Consider the following 15116-nt stretch of genomic DNA (forward strand, 5'->3'; position numbering starts at 1 on the left):
GTATTTTGATCGAATTAAGTGGCTGAATCTGGTTCTAATGTCCACAATAGTGCATAATATTGCATTAAAACATGAATGAGTGATTTCATACGAATCATAAGGATGATGTACCGTTCGAAAACTATGTAACAGAAATTCATAGCTTTGGTTTAAAAACTTTTATTTTTTATACGTCCATATTTGAAATAGATTGGGAAGCACATTTAATGTTTTAAATCTCCTTTAGCAAAGTTTAAGACAAAGTAAAATTTTAGGGGAACGTTCAAAAATTACGTCATTCATTTAGGGGAGTAGAGGTGTATGAAAGTGCGACAGTGCATGTGGGCAAAAGCATGATAGTGGACATGGGGAGGATTTAGATTGACTTAAAAACAATGGACGTAATTTTTGAATTTCCCCTTGCTTTGATAATCGATCAATACCATGTTGACGCGATAATCAATTTTGGTGTTCTACAATGTATGCTGGTTCAATTTCTGCCATAATATTTATGAAATTTGTCAACTGAAGCTGAAAACCTTTACTTACTATTTGCTTCCAAACCACAGAGTCCTTTGAATGGCATACTATTGATGTATGTAGCCCATGCTAGTCTTCTTCTTCTTCTTCTTGGCATTACATCCTCACTGGGACAGAGCCTGCTTCTCAGCTTAATGTTCAATGAGCACTTCCATAGTTATTACCTGAGAGCTTCCATTGCCAAAGTTGCCATTTTCACATTCGTATATTATGTGGCAAGTACGATGAAACTCTATGCCCAGGGAAGTCAAAAAAATTTCCATTACGGAAAGATCCTGGACTGACCGGGAATCGAACCCAGACACCTTCAGCATAGCTTTGATTTTTAGTCGTGGACTCTAACCACTCGGCTAAGGAAGGCCCCTGCTGGTATTACTCGCAAATATGTTGTTTATGGTGTATGAAATGCGTTTGAAATAGTCTACGTATCTATTAAACAATGTACGAAGTTATGGAGTCTAGATTATCCGCTCATATAAAAATATCGTTTCATTCCTTTTACGTTTAAAAATATATTGTCTAAATCTGGAATTTTGAGACTTAGATAAGCTGATAAATTAAAAATAAAAATATGTATTTTATTGCCGTGCGTATAGTGTTGCAAAGTAACTAGCAGTATCGATCAAAGAAGTTTAGGTTCAATACCCGCTGCAGTATTTTTTTCGTTAGATACGTATTACGATTGTGCCATTTGGCGTTGCATGCTAGTCCGTTGATTCGTGTGATGCTTCCTTTAAAGGCCATAATCGTACATAATGCTTTCCATGAAACTTTCCACGGTAGGATTGACAGCTAAAAATGTACATGCAACCGAAACGAAACGGAAAACAAAACTTACAAGTATGGTCGAGCTTTACATTTTCCTTAGTAATCTAACGGTCACACCGATAGCGAAACTTTAAAAGCTCATGGAAAATCAAAAAGTCTACTGTTTGCAGCTGTTTAGCTGTAAGAAAAATGCTTAGATAATTCAACGGTTAGGTATAACTAAGATTAAGATTGATGCCGGTTGTATTACAGGCCAGAACAAAATTGCCGATCAAAGGGATCCTTTGGCGTGAAATTTGAGAATGAAATTGTGAGGGCCGCTTTTTCCCCCTGATAAACAAAAAAAACCTGACTACGCCCATGCCCTCGCCCCCTTTAAAAGTTATGTAGGTCGTAAACGTAGTTCATAAGCAAATATTAACATGTTAAAATTTGAAAAAAACAGAAACAAAATATATGTCCCGATTTTGTCAGGTTCCCCATTTCGTCAGCCTAAAATTCATCGGGGGGCTGACAAAATCGGGTCTCTACTGTATTACAATGACTTAAATTCCATTTTAAGCAAATAGACATGATGTAAAAAATAAAATAAAATAAATTTGATATTGGGAGCCAGATAGCCATACGGTATACACGCAGATACTAAGTAAGGGCATGCTGAGGGTCGTAGGTTAGAGTCCAGCCGGTCGAGCATCTTTTCGTAAAGGGAATTTTCTCGACTTCCCTGAGCGTAGAGTATGATCGTACCTGTCACACGATATACACATGCAACATTGGTCGATTGACAAAGATAGCTGTTAGTTAATATCTGTGGAAGTGCTCATGAGAAGTTGAGAAGCAGGCTTCTAAAGCGTCAGAAAGAAGAAGAAGAAATTTTATGGTAATTATTTGCACTTAAAAACCTCCAAGCTGTCGGGCACATATGACGCAAATTTACATGCATTTTTAGGAAAGCTGCTTACGCAGACTGAATATTTTGACGTTTCCTTTTTAGCTCTAGGAATAAAATGAATGATTCCAGTTATTTAAAATAAATTAGTTCCATTTTACCAACCTTAACAACAACATCGTTCAAGCATCATTTGAAGGAGGGCTATGTGATTTCAAAAGTGATAGTGTATATGTTAGGTAAAGTGAGTGAAAGAGGTTGGAGGAAGTCTCTAAAAAAATAATTTAATTTTCGAGTCTAGTACACGACTCTGACTACGGCCTTATAGTGGAGGTCGAATTATGCGTAACTGTCAAAGGATACAAACTGTAGTGGAATAAAATGATATAGTTCTCAATTCTGTTTTCATTTATTTATAGGTATTCCACTAAACAATTCGAAGGTTTATTATTATTTTCAATTTTAATTTTTATTGCATAATTATTTTTGAGGAAAAATCCCACATAATTTAGGAGGTTATAAACAAACATAGCAAAACAAAGACGATTTGATTGAGCCAATTAGTTTTCAAGTTATTCACACATGTATTTTTACCCATTTTTATATGATGTAGACTAGTTCTTGAATAATCTCGATAAACGTCATCGTCACGTAATGCTTTGAATCTTAGAGAGAATATGAAGTATTTTTATCTCTCGTACATTGTTCTCGTTCCATTTATAAAAAAAATCATATAAATTAAAATACATAATTTTTTTAAATTTCAATGTGCATTAAAAAAAATAATTATTTCTGAATATTTGGGTCACCATATCTCACGAAAGAGCACCCTTATGACGAAGTAAAAAATACGGGTCCAAAATGTTTTAAAAAGGCATAACTTAAACAACTTTCTAAAAAAATAAAAAAAAAATTTTGTTTTTTTTTTTTTTGGACATCGACCGCCTTGGGGACGGACCAGCACAATTGTGCTGGTCTCAATTTGACCCTAAAAAGTTCATGGAGTGATAAAATAAAGAATGTTTTGTTCTACGAGATGATGAGTTTATAAGGTAAATTTGGAAATAATCACTCAAAAATGGTGCGTCCCGAAAGGGATATACATATTTTCTATAAGATTTCACTGTCGGCTTATTTTTTTTCACCGGAGAGAAAGGGGGATGTGTGGGGCGAGATGGCAACAGTGTGTTTGTGACGTCTCGGCCCCGTCGTTGCTAATCACCAGTAAGAGTTCAGTGGCTTACGAAGGAAGACGTGTGTTTCCTCTCCGAGGCAGTGATCTACATGATGGGTGATTTCCCAGTTACAGTTTGATGTTGCACAGAGCCGGCCTTCTGATACCTGATACCAACCTCTGGGCTCTTCCATTATGAAATTACAAATGCACTACATGCATCGTGTTCCGACCCCTGGAGAGATCCATAGTGATGCAGGTCCTTCATCATACAAATCTCACCTCATCCTCCGCAGTATGAGAACCGCATGTACCCGATTTAAATAAGCGCACTGTGCCCAAGTTTTGCAAAATGCAAGCACGAACTGCATTCCGGTTGCCTCTCGTCCGAGCAGGCAAGATAAAAAGTTGATTTCAGATATGGAGTTATAAATTTCTCTTTCACTTTACTTTACGACCTTGCTCGACTGCCACTGTGGTGTTCTGATGCTTCTCGGTCACCTCGTCTCTTATACCAAATCATACCGAGTCGGGGAGTTTCTAAATCCTTACAACAACCACCCCGGTTAAAGAGCATTATAAATTGCGGCTGGCTTGCAGTCGGAGGCCACCACCACCACCACCCGGCGCCATTACGCCTGAATGTAGATAAATTTGATGTGTGAGCGCTCCAGTCGTCGTCGTCGTCGTCGTCGTCGTCGTCATAGTCTACTCGGGATCATCTCCCTCTCTCTTCAAGCGGGAATTGTGGCGGCGCGCGTGGTGTGCTTTGAATTTAAATAAAATCCGATTTTGCTAAAAGTGTTTACTCCCTACGCTAGGAATGATTTTTCATCCTATTTTTCGTTAAGAAAAAAAAAATGAAACGTAATCTGTTTCCAAAAAATAGACGAGGTTATTTTTCGCTGGAGCGTGCTTCGCCGTATCAGCTCCAGAGGCGAGAGTGCATTGTGGCTACAGCTCAAGCTCACGGGTCACGTCCAGATGCAAGTTCTTTTCTCATTGGCGCAGCGTTTGTTGTCTTGTAGATGATGGACTAATGACGAGATTGATGAAACTGGAAGTAGACGAGTGCTATTTGAACCACGTTTCAACATTAAGCACACAATCTGTGCTGCAACCAAAATATTCATAAGCACTTATTTTAAGTTTGGTGACAAAAGGTTGAAAGACAAAAGTACCGTGAATTCGGGTGAAATTGATCACTTTTCACGGTTTTTCTTGTCTGATTTCTATAAAGTTGAGAATGCCAAACAACTGAATGCAGGAAAACAAGTATGAAGGTGAGGCTCATTGACTCAAGTATCGAAATTTTCTAACAAATGTATTATTAGGAGTATACCCCATTAGGCATAAAGACGTTAGGCATAAGGACGTTAGGCATAAGTATGTTCGGCATAATGGACGTTAGGCATAAAGACATTAGGCATAATGGATGTTAGGCATAAAATATGTTAAGCATAATGGACGTTTGGCATAAAATAATTTGCGTGTGTGCCATTCAAAACTCGTACTCGTATATCGACAATTGTTCGGGTCCATTTACAAATTCCATTACGTTGATAAGGGTGGGTGGGAGTCCTTAGATGTAACAGCTCATAAAAAACAGTGCAAAATTCATACTAAAACGTTACGAGAGGATAGGTTAATTGGTTGATTATAAATAACTGTTTTCGATGTTATGAAATTTGACAATGAGTCTATTATCGATATGGATATGGAAGAAGATTGTTGTCATAGTCATTGTTAGCATTCTAAAGTCTAGCTTAATCCATATTTGCGATGTGCAAGTGTTATTTGATTCTAGATATGTATTTCTGTTACATAACTCAACAAACATTTTTGCTGAATAAGAGCTGAAAAAATCACTCTAAAGTTCATTTCAGTTTTATAAACTATAGTTCAGCTACTAATGTTACTTAAGAATTGCTTCAATACCAAAGAAGGGAAATTTTCCATGTAATTATAAATACTTATCATGCAAATGATTAACTTAAAGACAACAATCTAGAATTAAGTCAAATATTCATGTGACATTATTTTCAACAATAAAATTGTGGTAATGTAAAGCCAAGAAAAGCGTTACGTTCCCACTCCGAATCTGCTCGACAATTTAATGTAGTGAGAACAGTTCCTCTTCTGCCAACAGTTTTGGATGATTTTCAATCAATTTTGATCACCCGTATTTGTAAGGATTGCCGGAAGCACCCTGAAAATGTTTGAAAATCATCGAGTTTGAGAAGTAAAATTTTATTTCAAAATCAATTTAACATTCAAGTTCAAATTTAACATAGCATAGTATTCAGCATTTAGCATGGCGTGTATTCAGGTTCAAATTAATATGCCCTACTTTATTGGATAGAGCTCCTAAAACATATCTCATACCATAGTATTCCACATAATCAATCGAGAGCAAGTACAAACATTTTTTTATGGAAATATTTACATCTACAATTCCAAAAACTATTAGAACATAAAGAATCCACCAAACAGCATATAATAGGAAAAAGGTGATTTTTAAACTGTCCTTCTTGCAGTCATTTAATTTGCCATATAAGTGTAAAGAATAGCCTATGATTCAAAGAAGGGAAAATGTATGATGGAAATATTAAGAGCAATAATGACATCAATTATTGAATAAGTATGTCTCGAAAGAACAGTTTAGTTATAAAAGAAAAAAAATGCTGATTGGAACATTAGCAGCACTAACTCCAACAAATCAGCCGACAGTATAAGTATGAAGAACCACCTTCAATTTGAAGAAGGGATAATCTCTGATGAAAAATTTGCCAATAATATGTGTACAACCAAACTTAAAAGATAGACAGCAGGTACAGCATCGTTCTTATTCTTGGCATTACGCCCCTACTCAAGTTCTTAGCTTAGTGTTCTAGGAGCACTTCCACAGTTATGAACCTAAAGTTTGCTTTGCCAAAGTAGCCTTTCTGCATTCTTTTTTGTGCACGATTCATGAACACGTTTATACTCCATGGCCAAGGATCATGGATCGACTTGAAACCGAACTAAAATACCTTCAGCATGGTCGCAGAAGTTACCACAAAGCAAATGAAGGCAATTTACAGCATTTTCTTATGCTTATCATTTAATCAAGTTTTGCCCTAGAAATTGACTTTAAAGTATTTACAACTAGGGGACGACTGCAAGGCAATCGCATTTCAAAGGACACATTTTTGATCTTTGAAGCCCTTCACAATGACCGAAAAAAGTCAGCTCACTTTTCACACAAACGATTTCAATTTTCATTTTGTAAATTATGCCTATCGTCCATTATGCCTAATGTACATTATGCCAAACATCCATTATGCCAAACGTCCATTATGCCTACCGTATTTATGCCTATCGTACTTATGCCTAACGTCCTTATGCCTAACGTATTTATGCCTAACGTCGTGCACCCGTATTATTAGTGCTAAAAAATATGTCTAAAATAAAAATTCGGGAGGTCTCATTTCGGGGTGAAATTGATCACTTATCAATACCATTATTGTTAATTTTCAAAACAACTTAACATAATAAATTTTAGCTTCCTGAATCCGAATATGCTTGCCAAATTCTTAACAACACAATATTTATAGAAATAATGACTGTTTAAATTTCAAGAATAAGAGAGATGAGCCAGCCTCGGGCTGCAAATCTCTTAAATAAAGATATCTATCTATCTATCTTTCAAGAATAACGCAGAAAACGCCTAAATGTATGCAATTTCCTTAGGAATTTCCTGATATATACCAGAAATTCAATTATATCAACCAAATCAACGAATTGGTACGAGTTTTGGTTATGAAATCTAGTTTGGGGATATATCTTAAGCATCCTCACAAACTTTCAGGATTATACCATGTCTAAATCCTTGTCTAGAACTAGAAGTTTATTGATGTTTGTCAACACTGCACCATACAAGATTTTGAAATTTTACATTATTTTAAAAGAAATGAACATTTTTGAACGCAAAAAACTTTACAACACACAATTCGGACATACTTACGACAAACAACGTTCATTCATTGCAGGTTACATTGATATTTGTGCTCCATCAAGAAGAAATAAAATCGACTGACACAGTGATCAATTTCACCCTACTGATCAATTTCACCCGAATTTACGGTATCTGGGATTTCTTCATAAATTCATCCAGTTGATTTCACATTGAATTCCATAGTTTTTTTTTTTTGTTTTTCAAGTTTCATTTTGCGATATCGGATATCTTCTAAGAGACCTCCAGGAATGACCCAAAAACTTCATCAAATTTTGTTTTTGAAGAAGCTTTTAGGTATTTTTCCTGGATGGAAAGCTGTAAAATGATCAAAGAAATTTTGTAAAATAATCGTATGGGAAACCTCATATATTCCACTGGATTTGGTGCATTTAACGTATTTCATGGCACCGCATTCAAACTTCAGAGTATTTGATCCATATGAGCCGCAGAATTAGTGGCGATACTCGATGCATTAGAGTGAACCGTCGTATTAACTGTGAGAAATACGATCCATACTGAGTACTCAATCGAATCCCACCATCACCTTGCTTTGGGCTTCTTCTCATTGCTGGATTACGGGCAATGAGAAGGCGGACTCACTTTCAAAGGTGGGCGCAGTAGAGGGTGATATTTACCAACGGCGTACCACCTTCAATAAATTATAACAATTGCTCGCCAGTCAGTCATGACCATTCTTTTTCTTCTTCTTCTTCGAAGCATTCCGTCCCCACTAGGACAGAGCCTGCTCCTCAGTGTTATTATGAACTATTCTTTGCCAACATTGTCATTTTTGCATTCGTATATCGTGTGGAAGGTACGAGGATACTGTATGATCAGGAATCGAACTCAGATACCTTCAACATTGCTTTGCTTGGTATCCGCGGACTTTACCACTAGGCTAAGGAAGGCTCTTGAGTTCTAACAGAAGCTTAGGGAATAATATGAATATAACGATGGCAGATGAATCTTGAATTATTTCAAAGTGCTGAACTATTTGGAAAGAAGCATGAATAATTTAGCATGTATAGAATAAAGCAAACGCTTACAGAGTAAAGGCTTAATTTCAAGAGCGAATTTAAGGTACCGGCAACCTTATTCTGCACGGTTGTTTTTTTTTGCTTTCCAACTTTTGAGTCGTAGGCTGATATAATTGTAAAATCAAAACTTTTGTACTGAAGCTCCCTAACAACGACTAAATCTTTTTGAAGAAATGCGACGTTCGAAACATAAAAATATGTAACTTTCTGTTTTGAAGCACTGTATTCGCAGCTAAAAATTTCTGCTTCTTTGGCGTTTTCCTTAGGCCGCGTTACTGTTATTCAGCGTAAGCTTGAAAATAAGACTTACTGTAAATAAACCGAGATTTACACGGTGATGCTTGTAGTCTATAATGAATATAGCAATTACCATGGACACAGAAAATGTAACGACTGTAATAAAATGCACAACTTGAATTACATTTACAAACTCAAAAAATATTATTTTTCTAATATCATTTCACTGCATTCGAATCCTGCATTGTATTAGAATCCTGTGTAGAATTTTCCTCAGATACCTGTTTTGGATTCTCCTCAGAATTATTTTCAGAATTCTCTCTCTGAAGAAACCTTTTAAGGATTCTCTTAAGAAGCCTTTTCAGGATTCTCTCAAGAATTCTTTTCAAAATTCTTCCCAAAATCCTGTTCAGGATTTTCCCAGAATCCTGTTCAAGGTTCTCCTCAGAATCCTTTTCAGGATTCTCAAGGTTTTCTTAAGAATCCTTTTCAAGATTCCCAGGATTCTCTTTAAAATCCTCCTCAGAATCTTGTTCAGGATTGTTCTCAGAATCCTGTTCAAGATTCTCCTAAAAAAAAACTGTTCAAGATTCTCCTCAAAATTCTGTTCAGGATTCTCCCCAAAATCCTGTTCAGGATTTTCCCAGAATCCTGTTCAAGGTTCTCCTCAGAATCCTTTTCAGGATTCTCAAGGTTTTCTTAAGAATCCTTTTCAAGATTCCCAGGATTCTCTTTAAAATCCTTTTCAGGATTCTCCTCAGAATCCTGTTCAGGATTTGCCTCAGAATCCTGTTCAAGTTTCTCCGTAGAATTTGTTCAGGATTCTCATCAGAATTCTTCTTAGAATCTCAAAATCCTAATCAAAATTATTCTAAGAATCCTCTGAATCCTGTTCAGGGTTCTCTTCAGAATCCTGCTCAGGATTCTCTTCAAAATGCTGCTCAAGATTCTTTCAGAATCCTGTTCAGTTTTGTCCTCAGAATCCTATTCAGGATTCTCTTAGAAGCCCTGTTCAAGATTCTCTTTAGAATCCTGTTCAAGATTCTCTCCAGAATCCTGTTCAGGATTCTTCTCAGAATCCTGTTCAGGATTTCATTAAGAATTCTGTTCAGGATTCCCTTTAGAATCCTGTTCAGTTTTCTCCTCTCCTATTCAGGATTCTCAAGGTTCTCTTAAAAATCCTTTTCAAGATTCCCAGGATTCTTTTTAGAATCCTTTTCAGGATTCTCCTCAGAATCCTGTTCAAGCATCTCCTCAGAATCCTTTTCAGGATTCTCCTTAAAAAATGTTCAGGATTCTCCTCAAAATTCTGTTCAGGATTCTCCCCAAAATCCTGCTCAGGATTTTCTCAGAATCCTGTTCAAGGTTCTCCTAGGAATCCTTTTCAGGATTCTCAAGGTTTTCTTAAGAATTCTTTTAAAGATTCTCAGGATTCTCTATAAAACCCTTTTCAGGATTCTCCTCAGAATTCTCCTTAGAATCCTGTTTAAGATTCGCCTCAGAATCCTGTTCAAGTTTCTCCGTAGAATTTGTTCAGGAATCTCTTCAGAATCCTGTTCAGGGTTCTCTTCAGAATTCTCTTAGGATTTTCTCAGAATCCTCAAAAATCTATTCAGGGTTCTCTTCAGAATCCTGTTCAGGATTCTCTTCAGAATCCTGTTCAGTTATGTTCTCAGAATCCTATTCAGGATTCTCTTAGAAGCCCTGTTCAAGATTCTCTTCAGAATCCTCTTCAGGATGCTCCTCAGAATCCTCTTTAGGATTCTCCTCAGAATCCTGTTTAGGATTCTCCTCAAAATCCTGTTCAGGATTCTCCTCAAAATCCTGTTCAGGATTCTCCTCAAAATCCTGTTCAGGATTCTCTCCAGAATCCTTTTATATGACTTTCTTAAGAATCCTGTTCAGGATCCCCTTCAGAATCCTGTTCAGGATTCCCCTCATAGTCCTGTTCAGGATTCACCTCAGAATCCTCTTCAGGATGCTCCTTAGAATCCTCTGCAAGATGCTCCTCAGAATCATCTTTAGGATTCTCCTCAGAATCCTGTTCAGGATTGTCCTAAGAATCCTGTCCAGGATTTTCCTCAGAATCCTGTTCAGAATTCTATTTAGAATCCTGATCTGGATTCTCTTCAGGTTTCAGCTCCTGAGAAAGGGATTGTATTTAGATTCGAGCAGTGACATTCTATTGAAATCCAAAGAGAAGTGTTCTGTTTGAATCCCACTCGAATTTCTCGATAAAAATTCTGCTTAAATCTCAAGACGGTATATTTCTGGAATCCTACTATGAGATTCCATTTAAATCTCAAAAGACCCAAGAGCTCCATGATTTAAATTTCGAACCCCTGATTCTACTCAAATCTCAAGAAAGACTCTCATCTCGAGACGGGATTTTTCACGAGTGGAACTCAAACCCTGAGAAGATTCTACTTGAATCTTAAGGCGGGATTCTGCTCGGTTCCCGAGAAGTAATTCTACTCGAATCCTTAGACCAAACTCTACTCGAATTCCGAGCCGAGTTTCCACTCGAAACCCTTAGGCGGGATTTGAAATGTTCTACTCGAATTTCGAAACATAATTCTTCAAGAATCCCGAGACTGGATGCTATTTGAATCCCGACGAGATGCGTATGATTAGTAATAAAGAAAAGGAGATATTCTCGAAACCCTAGGGGGGAAATTCTACTCGAATCACAAAAGAGATATTCTAATCGAATGTCGAAAAAGGATTTCAGCTTGAAGTCTGAGAAAGGTATTGTATGCAGATTCGAGTAGTGACATTTCATTGGAATCTAAAGAAAAAAGTTCTTTTCGAGCTTCAAGAGCGTGATTCTACTCCAACCTCTCGAGGGAAATTCTGCTTCAATCAAAAGACGTTTTTTTTTTGCTTAAATCCTACCATGGGATTCCATTCAAATCTCAAAAGATATTCCAAGAGTTCCAAGGGTTTACATGGATTTAACTCAAGTCACAAGAAATACAGACTATTAACATCTCAAAACAAGGATTCTACTCGTCAGCCGAGACAGGGATTATACTGAAGACACAAAAGAGGGATATTACTTGATTATCAAGAAAGGAGTTCTACTTGAAGTTTAAGGGTCAATTCTACGAAAAAAAGAATTATATTTTATATCTAAGAGATAGCTTTTTGAATCCAAATACAGGATTCTATTCGTTTCTAAACTATAGATTCTTTTCAAATTCAGAGACGGGATTCCGAAACGCGTTTTTACTCGATTCCTAAAAAGGGATTTACTGGAATCTCTATGCTGTATTCTATTTTAGGGTCCTATTTTGTAAATCGAGCAGATTCATATGACTCGTCTGTATTAATTGTCGATCAAAGCAAGCATGCATGTTTCAGATGTCACCCGTCGACTCCCATACTGCCGTTTTACGCATAATTGCCCCATGTTCCAAAATATGCAATCGAGAAAAACGCGTTTAAAAATTCAACACATTTAGGCCTCGTATTGACCAGAAGTGTGGTAAATTGAATTGAAATCTTCACAATAGTATAAAGAATAGCGTGTTTATTAGAGTCAAGAGTTTGTATTAAGGGAATAAAGTAAATTTAGCTACGAAATTCAAAGTGGGACTGTTATGCCTAGAAATACGGGGTTTTTGGTGAATTTCTACGCATAACAGTCCCACTGAGAGTAGTGACCAATTATGTGCTAAACATACTGCTGTGGATGACCGTTCTTACGTATAGATTGTACCGAATGTAGAGGACGTATATTCTCAAGACTATGTTAAGGCACTTAATGAAGGCTCAAGTGACATGTGCCATACGGAGCCACGTGTGGAGAAGTAAAAAAAACGATTTTATAGTTTCCAAATTTGGGATGGAAAGCAAAGTTTTCTGTATGTATGAGAAAATGTATGAGTTAGTGAAAGAAAGAGTGGATGAGTAAATAAGAGAGTTTATAAGGTGTAATAAATTTCAAAATCGACTCTTCCAGCTGCAGGCTTGACAGAAACTCATCTGCGAATTCAAGGTTAATCTGCCGAGCAAATATTTAACTCAAAATTCACGGCACAAATCTTCACACGATTTGACATTTCTTTGGACTTTGTTTGCAATACATATCATGATATTTTGATACATTGCAAATACAGTTTTAGAATCACCAACATATTTGCAACTTGCACCGAAGAGCCAACTATGCGGAAAAACCCAGTATCTGGCCAGGTCATCCAATTCTTCTTTTGACTTGACTTTGACTTCGTCTTGACTTCATCAAGTTTGATATGTCGCAAGATAGGTCTCAAGACCACCAATATAATGGCTACTTCCTCTGGGGAACAGGGTATCCAAAACAACCTGGTATGTTATCAAGTCATCCAGGAACCTTTGAATTACCCTTCTTTAGCCTTGATTTGTGAATTTATGAAGTTTGATGTTGCCAGCTAGATTTCAGAAATGACAGTTTAGAGGCCATTTCCCCCAGGAAACCGGGAATTCTGAACAATCCGACATGGGGTCAAGTCATTCAAATACATTTAAACTACCTGTAGACCTAATTTGCAAATTCATGAAAATTGATATGTCGCAAGCCAGGTTTCAGATTCGCAACTTCCACCAGTGAACCGGTATTCGGACCAACCCAGCATATGGCCAAGTCATCCAAAAATGGTCGAACTATTTTTATTTGGACTTGGTTTGCTAAATTATGAAGTTGATTTGTCGCAAGCCATGGACTTGAAATTGAAGTAATTACTGATTCTTCAAGTGGGATTATTTCAGTATTCCTCGCGATGAATCCAAAATTACGGTGAATTTCTAATCGATGACGGCGGTTCAAAAAAATTGCAAAAAATTGTGATTGACTTTGAAAATTCAACTGATATTCATTGAAAAACCGATGGGAAATAATATTATTAAATTGAAAATTTCAATCAAATTTGACGTCAGACTCGCATGAATGACGAATGCATCGCGATAATAAAACGGGTTGTGTTCCACATGGGATGTAAAGTCAACGTAAGAAGAATGTGTTCCACATGGGATGTAAAGTCAACGTAACGATTTTCACAAACACCAGCTAATTCAAAACTCACAACTGAATATTTTGTTCGAGATTAGCGCAGCGAATTGTATAGTGCGACAGTTATGCGTAGAAATACAGTAGTGGGACAGTTATGCGTGGAAATTCAACAATGGGACAAATTGACTTGGCTTGCTTTTCATTGATTTTCCGAACAAAGTTAATGTTTGATAAGTGTTTTCTAAAACTATACGTAAAAATAAACTGTTTGATGACAAAAAGTCGAAATGCACAAAAAGTAACATGGGACAATTATGCGTATAACGGCAGCATAGTAAGGGGTCTATTTTATAAGTCGAGTAGATCAATAACTACAGATGAGTCACGTGAAACCACTCGAATCACAAGATAGACCCCTAATTATCGATCAAAGCAAGCATGCATATTTCAGATATCACCCGTCGACTCCCATAATAATCCAGTCACATAGAGCGACAACTGTCGAATTTTTCGGTCGAGAGTGACTCCATAGAGGTCGAATTTATAAGTCGAATGTATCAAAATGACTCGTCTGAAGTCACTGCCGACCAAAACTTTCACTCGACACGGCTTTGTCACTCGAGTTTTTTGACAGTTGTCACTCTATGTGACAAGATTACTAAGGGAGTCGACGGGTGACATATAAAATATGCAGGCCTACTTTGATCGACAGTGACTACAGACTAGTGACATGAATCTGTGCGTTTTCCTTACATTCAACTTCAACCCCGAGACGAGATACTACTCGACTTCTGAGAAGGTTCCCAAATATGTTCTTTTCAAATCTCAAGATGGTATTATCTATTTTATAAGTCAAGTCGATCAAAATGACTCTACTTGAGTCATTGTCGGCCGACTTGGCTTTGTTACTCGAATTTTTCGACAGTTGTCACTTTATATGACTGAATTGTTATGGCAGTCGACGGCTGACAACTGAGGGCCTTATTTTGTAACTCAAGTCGATCAAAACAGATTCGACTGGAGTCACCGTCGACCAAAAATTTCGCTCGACTCTGTCACTCGAGTTTATCGACAGTTGTCACTCTATGTGACTGCTCGATTTACAAAATAGTCCCCAGAAACTTGCATGTTACTTTGATCGACAGTGACGAGTCACATGAATCTGCTCGATTTACAAAACAGACCTCATACAGTCGAAGGGCATTATAACGACATCGCAAGGCACCGTCGCAAAAGAAATGTTCGAAATGTTTTTCATGGGACCGAAAAATGTCGCTATAGAGAGCTTTTGTCATTATAAAAGTTGTCTTTATAACGAGCTTCGACTGTAATTTCATGCTCATTTCGAGAAAACAATCCACATTAACTCCGAGATGGGACTCTGCTTGAGTTATGAAACGAGATTGTCCACGAATATCGCGACGTGATTCTAATAGTGTCTCAAAACAAGATTCTCCTCAAATTTCGAGATTCTACTGGAATCCAGGGACTGGATGCTATTGAAA

This window comes from Aedes aegypti, chromosome 1, assembly GCF_002204515.2.
Source record: "Aedes aegypti strain LVP_AGWG chromosome 1, AaegL5.0 Primary Assembly, whole genome shotgun sequence".
NCBI lineage: Eukaryota > Metazoa > Arthropoda > Insecta > Diptera > Culicidae > Aedes > Aedes aegypti.